General features: G+C 43.9%; 1 protein-coding gene across 1 annotated transcript in view; it reads right to left on the bottom strand.

Moving 5' to 3' along the window:
- DAG1 (dystroglycan 1) overlaps nucleotides 1-1,864 on the bottom strand; it is a 113,797-nt gene extending 111,933 nt beyond the window's left edge. The window contains exon 1 of the mRNA XM_006024997.3: nucleotides 1,758-1,864. The gene's annotated coding sequence lies outside the window, so the exon portion shown is untranslated. The remainder of the gene's footprint in view (nucleotides 1-1,757) is intronic.
- Nucleotides 1,865-10,993: the final 9,129 nt, after the last annotated feature.

Genomic DNA, 10,993 nt, shown 5'->3' with positions numbered 1-10,993 from the left:
CTTTTCTCCCCAGCACCACCTGGGGTGACGAGGAACAATGGTCATAAGCTGATGGAGAATAGGTTTAGGTTAGAGATCAGAAGGCAATATTTTACAGTTAGGGTGGCCAAAATCTGGAACCAACTTCCCAGGGAGGTGGTCCTTGCCCCTACCTTGGGCATATTCAACAGGAGGTTGGACGATCACCTGTCTGGGGTCTTGTGAACCCAGCATTCATTCCTTCCTGTGGCAGGGGGTCAGGCTAGATGATCTGTTCAGGTCCCTCCTTACCCTAGCTACTATGAAACTATGAGTTGAATGAATAGATTGTAAGGTGAATAGAAAACTAGCTGGATTGTTGGGCTCAAAGGGTAGTACTTAATGGCAGCCAGTACCAAATGGAGTGCCCCAGGGGTCAGCCCTGGGGCTGGTTTTGTTCAATATGTTCATCAATGATGGGAGAAGGGATGGATTGCACCCTCAGAATTTTTGCAGATGACACCAAGCTGTAGGGGAGTAGCAAATATGCTGGAGGGTAGGGCTAGGATTCAGATCAACCTATACAAATTGGAGGATTGGACTAAAAAAGAGCTTGTGAAATTCAATAAGGAGAACTGCAAAGTCCTGCATTTAGGATGGAACAATTCCATGCTCAGGTACAGGCTGGGGACCCACTTGCTAAGCAGTAGCTTTGCAGAAAAGGACTTGGGGGTTACAGTGGACAATAACCTGAATATGAGCAAGCAGCTTGCCCTTGTTGCAAAGCAGGCTAACAGCATACTGGGCTGCATTAGTAGGAGCATTGCCGGCCTATCAAGAGAAGTGATTCTTCCCCTGTATTTGGCACTTGGTGAGGCCACATCTAGAATACTGTGTCCAGTTTTGGGCCCCCCACTAAAGAAAGTATGTGGACAAATTGGAGAGAGTCCAGCAGAGGTCAACAAAAGTAGTTAGGGGGGCTGGGGCATATGACTTCTGAGGAGAGGCTGAGAGAACTGGGCTTATTTAGTCTAGAGCAGAGAAGACTGGGGGGGGATTTAATAACAGCCTTCAACTACTTGAAGGGTGGTTACAAAGATGGAATGAGACTGTTATGTGGTGGCAGATGACAGAACAAGGGACAAGGTCTCAAGTTAAAGCAGGGAAGTTTAGGTTAGATATGAGGAAAAAAGCTCTCTCATGGGGATGGTAGTAAAACAGTAGGGTTATGGAATTTCCATCCTTAGAGGTTTGAAGACACAGGTAGACAAAACCCTGGCTAGGATGATACAGTTTGGGACAGACCTGATTTGAGCAAGCAGCTGGACTAGAAGATGACCTCCTGAGGTCCCTTCCAACCCTAAGACTCTATGATTTTCTGTTTCTACTGCAGAGGTTATAGCATGACGCCCCCTACCAAACAGCATCACCGGACATCTGAACATCTTGTAAAACTTAAAGAGATATGTGAACAAGCAATCAAATGATCTTTCACCTTGCTAGGAAAAGCACTAATTTGCCAACTGTATGAGTGGACCGTCCATCTTTAAGTGGGGTTTTCTTGTTAGGTTTTTTTTTGAAAGTTGCAATACCGCTTTTCAGACAAGGGGGCACTGGAATGAAGGGGACCTGGCTTGCTAGTCAAGCAGCTGATATGAGCAACTGTACCTTCACTGACAGGAAATGCAAGGAAGTTTTCCTAAGACATGTGAATGGGTTGGGAGTCACATGTTCAGAACCAAGTGGAGGTCCATGGAGGTAATTAATGAACCTTAGGATCTGAAGAAAATGTTCAGTACCTGATTACACTTGAATCTTTTTCCTGTCACAATCCAGCTGTTACTTGATGATTCTTTGCAAATCAGTCCTACAGGAAGGTCTCAACACAGGTAATTCCAAAACCTGTAATGTAATAAGACAGGCTTCATATTTCTGCATCACTGTATGATTTTCTGTCACACTTGAAAAACTGGAGGAAACTTTCCTAGGATGTTGAGAGAGAATACCCCAAGCAGCAGCTTTTCTTCCTGAGATTCTGCTCAAGAGCTTTAAATATCCTTGCTCTGGAGGCGAGATATAGCAGAATTTGTCATAGAAGAGTTACAAGATCCATGTGAACTACCCTGAGATGATTAGTAAAAACAGCTTTTTTTGGCCAAGGATATGCTAACAGAATCACCTTCTGGTCTTGTGGACAGTTTAACAGTACAGAGAAAAAATGTGCATGGCAAAGTTTTTGGCTACCTGTAAAATACAGCATCTGTACCTTCTATTCATGAGACTGTTATAAGAACAGGGAATAGTGGAGCTCAGGATGTCCTCACAAATACTGCAAAACCTCTATCTGACTCCACCTGCCATGATGTTTTACCATTTTTAAATATGCAAAACCAAGTCAGACTGAAAACTTCTGTCCAGAAGCCCTGTCTTCATAAGTCCTTTTGACAGGGACAACCACATTGCTTCATCTAGCTTAGTGATACAGCACTAATGTTGTCCATCAACATTCAAAACATAAGAATCATACAATCACAGAAAATTAAGGGGTGGAAGGGACCTCAGGAGGTTATCTAATCCAACCTCCAGCTCAAAGCAGGAGGGCTAGCCTAGATGACCTGGCAGCCAGTATCAAGTGGAGTGCCACAGGGGTTGGTCCTGGAGTCAGTTTTGTTCAATACCTTCAATGACATGAAAGATGGGATAAGAGAACACCCTGATTAAGCAACTAAATCATCCCAGCCAAGGTTGTCTGGCCAAGTCTTAAAAGCCTCTCAGGATGGAGATTCCACAACCTCTCTGGGTAGCCTGTTCCAGTGCTTTACTAGCCTCCTAGAGAAAGTTTTCCCTAATATCTAACCTAAACTTCCTTTTTGCAGCTTGAGACCATTGCTCGTTGTTCTGTCATCTGCTACCACTGAGAATAGTCTAGATCCATGCATTTGTAACCACCCTTCACTCGGTAGTTGAAGGCTGCTATTAAATGTCTTTGCAGTCTTCTCTTCTCCAGACCAAATAAGCCCAGTTTCTGCAACCTCTTCTCATAAGTCATGTGCCCCAATCCCTTAACCTTTCATTGCCCTCTGCTGGACTCCCTCCAATGAAACAGCCAGTTATCTATCCACCTTACAGTCCATTCGTGCAACTTTTATTTCCTTAGCTTGCTTGAGAGAATGGGGAGAATATTGTGGGAGAGGGTATCAAAAGCCTTCTTAAAGTCAAGTTATATCAGGTCCACTGCTCTTTCTGCATCCAGGACCAGTCATCTTTCATCACAGAAGGCAACCAGGTTAGTCAGGCATGACTTATCCTTGTTAATCCATCCTGACAGTTCCTAATCAGCAAGGATCCTGGTTTTCTCTGATTTTAAAAAATCCCCAATTTTCAGGTTAAAAAAAGTAACCCAAAATCCACATTTTTCTGTGATTAAAATGAAATACCACTATAATCTACATCTATGTATTACTGGTGTTTCATTTTAATCATGGAAAAATGTGGATTTTGGGTTACTTTTTTTAAACTAAAAATTGGGATTTTTTTTTTATATCAGAGAAAACCAGGATCCCTGTTAATCAATCATATCCCCCTCCTTCAAGTGCTTAGAAATGGATTCCTTGAGGATCTGCTCCATGATTTTCCCCAAGGACGGAGGTGAGGCTGACTGGTCTGCAGTTCTGCAGATCCCACTTCTTCGCTATATTTTCCCTTTTCCAATCATCACGGACCTCTCCCAATCACCAAGAGTTTTCAAAGATAATGGCCAGAGGCTCTGCAATCACATTGGCCAACTCCCTCAGAACCTTTGGGTGCATTGCGTCTGGCCCCATGGACTTGCACACATCCAACTTTTCTAAAGAGTCCCTAACCTATTCTTTCACCACTGTTGGCTACTCACCTTCTTCCCAAGCTGTACTGCCAGGTGCAGTAGGCTGGGTGCTGACCTTTCCTGTGAAGACCAAGGTGAAAAAAGTATTGAGTACTTCAGCCTTTTCCACATAATCTGTCACTAGGTTGCCTCCGCATTCAATAAAGGACCCACTTTTCCCCTGATCTTCCTTTTGGTGCTGATATACTTGTAGAAACCCTTCTTGTAATCCTTCACATCCCTAGCTAGCCGCGATTACAATCCCACTTTGATCTTCCTGATGTCATTCTTGCATGCCCAAGCAATACTCTTATAGTCTTCCTCTCTAGTCATCTGTCCAAGTTTCCACTTCTTATAAGCTTCCTTTCTGTGTTTTAGCTCATTGAAGAGTTCCTTCCTAAGCCACGCTGGTGTTCTGCCATACTTGCTAGTCTTCCAGAACATCAAGATGCCTGCACCTTCAGTAAGATTTCTTTAAAAACCAGCCAGATCTCCTCGACTCCTTTCCCCCCTCAACCTGGCCTGCCAGAGGAACTTTCCCGTAAGTTCCCCAAGTGAGTCAGTCTGCTTTTCTAAAGTCCAAGGGTCCTTCCTCTGATTTGCTGCTTCCTTCCTTTCCTCAGGATCCTCAACTCAATCATCTCATGGTCACTGCTGCCCAAGTTGTCATCCATTCCTATCCTACATTCCCCACCAATTCTTCCCTGTTTGTGAAGCAGCTGGTCAAGAAAAGCACAGCCCCTCGCTAGCCTCTCCAACACTTGCACCAGGCAATTGTTCCCAACACTCTCCAAAAATTTCCTGTACTGCCTGTGCACTGCTGTTTTGCCCTCCCAGCAGATGTCAGAATGATCGAAATCCCCCATGAGAACCAGGGCCTGTGATAAGGAAACTTCTGCAAGCTGTTTGAAGAAAGCCTCATCCTCCCTCTCTGGTAGTCTATAGCAGACACCCACCATGAGGTCACCCTTGTTGTTCTTCCGTCCGACTCTTAAAACAGAGACTTTCAGCAGGCCTCCCTCCAGTTTCATACTGCAGCTCTGAGGAATCGTACCGCTCTTTTACATACAGCACAACTCCTCTTCCCCTTCTCCCCTACCTTTGCTTCGCAAACAGTTTATACCCATACATGACAGTGCTCCAGTCATGTGAGTTATCTTACCAAGTCTGTTATTCCAATCACATCATAGCTCTGCAACTGTACGAGCACTTTCAGTTCCTCCTGCTTGTTTTACAGGCTCCATGCATTCATTCATGCACCCATACAGAGTCCTGCCCCGCAGATAAATGACCTCAAGCCCATTCAGAATCACTCTGGGGTCTACCCAGTTCGCACTGCCTTCTCCTGATGTTCTCATTTCCATGCAGGTTCCTCATTCTGAGGCAGGAAGCAGAAGTGACCACCAGCCTCTTTGTTTCAGCTAATGGAAACCTCTACCCAAATAGACAAATGTTAAGCCACTAACCAAGATAAGCTATTATATTTCATGAAAGATACCTCAAGGAAACTTCTATATCAACTAACAACTTCATAAACATAGAAGTGACAAAAGTGAAGGGCAATAAACTATGCTGGAAATGATGGGAGGAAGAGAGAGACAAGAGTACAGCCATCTTCAATATAGCCAAGGTGAATAAAAATCAACTTTAAAAAAAAAATAAAAAATTAAAAATGGATTTATTTATATCAGATTTTTTTATTTAATTGTATTTTTTATTGAGATGCTTTTTAAAAAAAGTTAACTTATATAAAGATAGTTTTAAGACACGTTAAGATATCATTATGTAATAGGGATTATACCTTCTAATTATTGTTGGCTTAGAAATGGTATTTAAGGTTTGCTTTTTGGGAATTGGCTTATAGGTATAGATATATGCATTAGAATGGTTCAGGGTGGGCAGCAGGGGTTAACTGATTTCTAAGAGTCTGGGTGTCTCAGCCTTGGAAGCAGATAGGCTGTCTAATACAACAAGGACAGTCTAGAAAACAGAGGGAGTATGTACCATACTACCCATAACATGAGATAAGTGGCACCAACTAACAAGGCCCCAAAGCTGCTAAGTGGCTTTGCCCCTCTACACTTTGACCCCTTTTTAAGGGCATGAACCCTCTCTATAAAAGCAGATGTTCTGCAGTATAAACAAGCCATTGGAGCCTAAAGGAGAACCAAAGGAACCTCTACATAAGCTGTTGCTGAAAGGGGTCAGATAAAATGCAGAGGCTTCTGTCTAAACCAGTGGTTCTTAATCGTTTTAGACTCAAGGAACCCCTCAGAAAATGACAGCTCTTAGTTGCACATTTTTTTTTTTAACTATAGAAAAAAACCCAGAGTTCTTGTGTTGCAAAGAACTCAGAAAAGACTACAACAGGTCAAAAAAGAATCCATAGTGTCAAAACCTATTTGAAATCTCTGGATTTATCTTCTGAATCATGAATGTGTTTGTGCATCTAACACTACTATTACTGAGTGGCACCCAGCAGCACCCTTAAAAGGATCTCACAGCACCCTGCATAAGGGCAACTGATTTAAACAATGAACAGAAGCAGAGATTTCCTTTTCTTCTGCCATTTACTGTCCTGAACTCTGCAGGAATGAGCAGGTGGTGGTCACAGGCAAGGTTGCTAGAAAAGATAATGGGCTATCTAAACCCCCTGGCTAGGATTAAGATAAGGAAGGTGGGTGTCAACACAGCAAAGACATTCAGGGCTAATTTACTTCAATTAAGTGTTTTTCTGCAGCCAGTGGTCTAATAGGCAACCACTGATCCTTGCCATCATGGGGTACATGTAAGAGGCCTAGTCAGGTGTCTGATAAATCCACTTGTGGCTGACAAGCTCAATTTACATGACACAGCTTGTTGCAGGTTTCACAGATCCATGTGTTGTCTGAACTAGTCAAATTTTACAGCAGGCTGCTTGCTTCTTCCTTGCTTTGCTTCCATCCTTTGGATCAAAGCCACTTCATGTTGAGCTTCACCCAGTGCCAGTTGATCCCTCTGGATCAGATGGGATTCTGTGCACTCCTCCCATCTTTCTACGTTGATCTTGAACAACTTCACATCACTTTTGCACACATCATGGTACAGCTACAGAGAGCAACCCCACTTTTTAGAGCAGTTTTGAATCTCGCTGCACAAAATATCCTTGGGCATACAGTCTCCCCTGATTCTCCTGACATGGCAAAGGCATCGCAACCTCCTCTTCTTAATAGTGGCTTCTAAGCGCATCAGTCCTGTGTACTCCAGCACCTCCGTGTTTGGCATTTGGCTTCTCACTTTATTTTCAGGATCATGTGCAGACATCTCATATGGAAGTTGTTCAGTCTCCTGATGCACTGACTAGCATACATAGTCCATGTTTCTGAGCCATAAAGCAGGGATGACAGTATGCAAGTCTTGTAGATTTGCATCTTCACCTCAGTTGATAGTTTGTTATTCCATGCATGTTTCTGTAGTAGCCTGAAATTCTTAGCTGCTTTCAATGTCTTCCTAAGCCTCTGGAAGGAGAATTAGCCTGGCTAGGCTCTTCAACAAAGTAGCTATACCTCTTCCTGCCAGTGCCTAGGCTTCACTACTTTAACTGCATGCCCCAAAGACGAGCTGTAAGTGGCCTGCGCGCCTCTCTGGAGAGATTCCTGGACCCTCAGAGAACTGTTAACACAGAATGGCTTTAGCCTAGTGAAATAATAGGATTGATACTGGCAACACTTGGCCATTGAACAAATTCTTCTCTTCAGAGAGAGACTGCTTGGCTAGAGGGGAAGGAAACTGAAGCATGAAAAATCCCCAGCAGGAACAAGAGAGTCAAAGGCAGATTTAAAAGTAGCAGCCTCATCTCTACAGGACAGTTACCATAAAATGAGTTATGGTGCAAACCTAGTAAGTTCCAATTACTCTGCACTAATTCACCATGTACTAATAGCACGCATTTACTGTGCACCAAGAATGTCCACTGCGGAAATTCATGCTTGCTGAATTCACACTATCTTAACTTTGCAGTACATTCCCCACATGCAAAATGTCTGCATATTTATTCAGGCGGCAATATTTAGATTAACCCCTTGGGTTAGGTAAACAGGAACAAGGCATTCATTCTGGAATGAGAGTATGTACACAGGGAACAACTTTCCACAGCAGCTCTATATGTGGATCAAGGCTTAAGAAGTAGGGTCAATCCATGGCAAGAACATGAAGGCATGTGGGGGCAAAAGGGCTTTGCCTGACCTACAGGATACTAACCCAAACCCAAGAATTCTCAGCAAAATAAGTTCTCTCTCAAAAACCTGGGACTGTTATGCTTTCCAAGCAGCAAACAACATATTTAAGAAGTTTCTTGGCTAAAGTGAAACTAAACCAGAGTACTCGCAGTCACTGAAGTTTTGATGCATTACACCGAAGCAAGTGAAGGAACTGGTGGTGTCACCACTAGAGCCTAGGACAGTTGACTGTGCAGGGCTTCGCTTTCTTGTCTGGTTATGGGAGTGTGTCTAAGGGGGCAAGAGCTACAAACAGTAACTGGATTCTGGCCAAAACTAACTAGCTTGGAAGCATGCAAAACCCACAGGTTGGGTCCAGACAGCAGCCTGATGACAGGAGACTCATCCAAGGTGTAATACTAGCATCATGTGGAAATGATCTAAAATTCCCTACTGTGCACAAAGCACTGAGCTGAGAATCTAGATACTACCATCACTGGCCAAGATGACTTTAGATAAGTTACAAAGTAAAAGGGAACTGAGATGCCCAGTTCTCAAATTTCTAGAGAGGAAAGTATGTTGCTTGTGTGCTAGCAATTTATGAGCAACTTATGATCATGCAAAAACCTGCAGCTTTAACTACAACGAAAGCAGTAATTAACTACAACCTATCCCCCACAACAAGCTTTTTCTTCCATAACTTGAAACCCCAGGTGTCAAACATCTCAGAAGTTTATTCTAGATTTCTTCATAGTTCAAATAAATAGTACAGACTTTTCTACTAGCAATTTAAGATTATAATCTCAAATAGCAGAACAAGAGTTCACTCAAGCCAAGTAAAACCCAAAAGGAAGAGTTGGCACTCTAGAGCAGAGGTGCTCAACCTCCATGAGCCAGATCCAGCCAACAGCACTGTGTCGTCCAGCCCACAGGGATCCCCACAGGTCCAGAAATTTGGTGGTAGGGGACTGGTGCCATCACTCCCCTGCTGCCAAAATCTCTGAACTCATGGGGAGCCCTAGGCCCAGGGCCTAATGCCAGCACACAGAACAGGGGTGACACTGGGCCCTCAGGGCCAATCTCAGTATGTAGGGCAGAGAGTCAGAGGTGCTGGGCCCCAGGACCCCATCTGGCCTGCACACGGATCAAGAAGTTGACCACTAGTGCTATAGACATGCATTAAGATATAGCTACAGACTTAAACAGGAGTATTGCATGTAGCTGTTCTTTTAGCTGCAATCTAATAGATTGCTGGAAATATGCTTTTTCATGGAAATTACAAGTCTGAAAACCAGGTCTTTAGAATCCTCTTTTAATTTCCCTAGAGGATTTGGACCAAATTTATGGATCAGGTGAAAGACACAAGGCTCTCCAGAGGTACAAACAGCAGCAGCACTTACATTCCCAGCATACCAAGGTGTTGAATGTGGTAAATTAAGCTTATTCCCCACGTATCTGTGCTCCTCCACACTGCCATTAAAAAGTTCCCACTACTCAGCAAATAACTGGTTTATGGCAATATAGCGAGCCTAACAGAGCAACATACATAGCACAAGCTGGATGCTAGCTGAAGAAAGTAGTCATAGTAAACATGGATGACTGAACAGATTGTAATACGTACTCTAAAAGTTTCAGATTCACCACCAAGAGCTGACACACATCTCTTCTCTAGTTCAGTAAGAAAATGCAAGTCATAGTGCTGACACTGTATGAGACCATCTCATCATTGGCAGCCCCTCACTACAAGGATGGCAATCTTCCAGTGGATAGGGAAGTCATCCGCGAGTCCAGAGATGACTGAAGAGGCCAATCTGAGATCTGCATGATGGATCACAGCTCTTCCCTTTTATTTCCCTCACCTATTTGCTTCCACAGTGAGGCAAGTTTCCTCAAAATGGTTGATGCCTTGTACTTCAAGGTACCATTGGGGACAATTCAGTACTCAAGTCCCCCAGGTATCTATGTTGATATTGCATTTCAATTAAAGTTTCATTATATCAAAAATACCTAAGTTCTGTTTACATTTACATTCCTACACTGATATCACAGATGGAGGTGCACCAAGCGAATTGAAAAATCTGTATTTTCCCAGTTCAGACTCATCCTTTCAGGAGTTAATTTATCTGGAGGATACTGCTCCTGGGCCACAAGGAAAGGAAGAAGGCGGCCTAAAGAGTCAAAAAAAGTCCTTCTGGAAATCACCACAGCAATGTCTTAGGGAAAAGTTTCTAGGATGAATCAAGGGTCAGAGAGTTTTTATAAGCAGCAAGAATTAGACCCTTCTCCCTTGTTGCTTCCTTGGTCTAGTCACACACCATCAAGCTAACCCACATCTCCAACCCACATCTTCATCTCAGTTTGGTCCAATAGCTCTCAGCCAAAACCCTGGCTGACCAGATGGGCCTACACTGTCCATTTTGCTTCATGCTTCTCGGCTGAAGTGAAAACTGTCTTTCCAGTAGATGTGCTTGCTGCCCTAGAAGACTGCCTCTGCACACAACAAGCCCTCTCTGATGGCAGTTTACGAGACAGCCCCTGTCCTCACCATGTGCCCTTATACTGTGGATATGGTGTCCAGTGGCAGCAACACCAGAGCATGCCCACCTGGCCTGGCACATCCTGTACAAGCTACCTATCACCAAGAGAACCGGAAAGCTCCAGTGGTGGTTGCTGCATAGGGCCCTGGCCATAGGCATTTTTGTCTGCCACTTAGATGTGGCAGGGTTGGCAGCCAGCCCTTTCTGCAAGGAGGTGGTAGAGGAGACACTTCTATGCCCTCCCAGACTGCCCCTGGCTCCAGTCACTCTTTGTTGCTCTCAGCATCCTATACGGAACACTGGACTTGGACTTCTCCAAGACCATGTGCATCTTATCTATCCCCTATGGAGCAGCTTAGGAGAGTATGATCTACCTGGCCAATTTTCCACTGAGCCAGGTCAAGATGGTGACTATGAAAAGGTGCAGAAACTGGCTTGCA

The sequence above is a fragment of the Alligator sinensis genome, unplaced genomic scaffold, assembly GCF_000455745.1.
Source record: "Alligator sinensis unplaced genomic scaffold, ASM45574v1 scaffold467_2, whole genome shotgun sequence".
NCBI classification, from domain to species: domain Eukaryota; kingdom Metazoa; phylum Chordata; order Crocodylia; family Alligatoridae; genus Alligator; species Alligator sinensis.
Note: the sequence above shows the minus strand (reverse complement) of the source record. Positions and strands in the feature narration are given on the sequence as shown.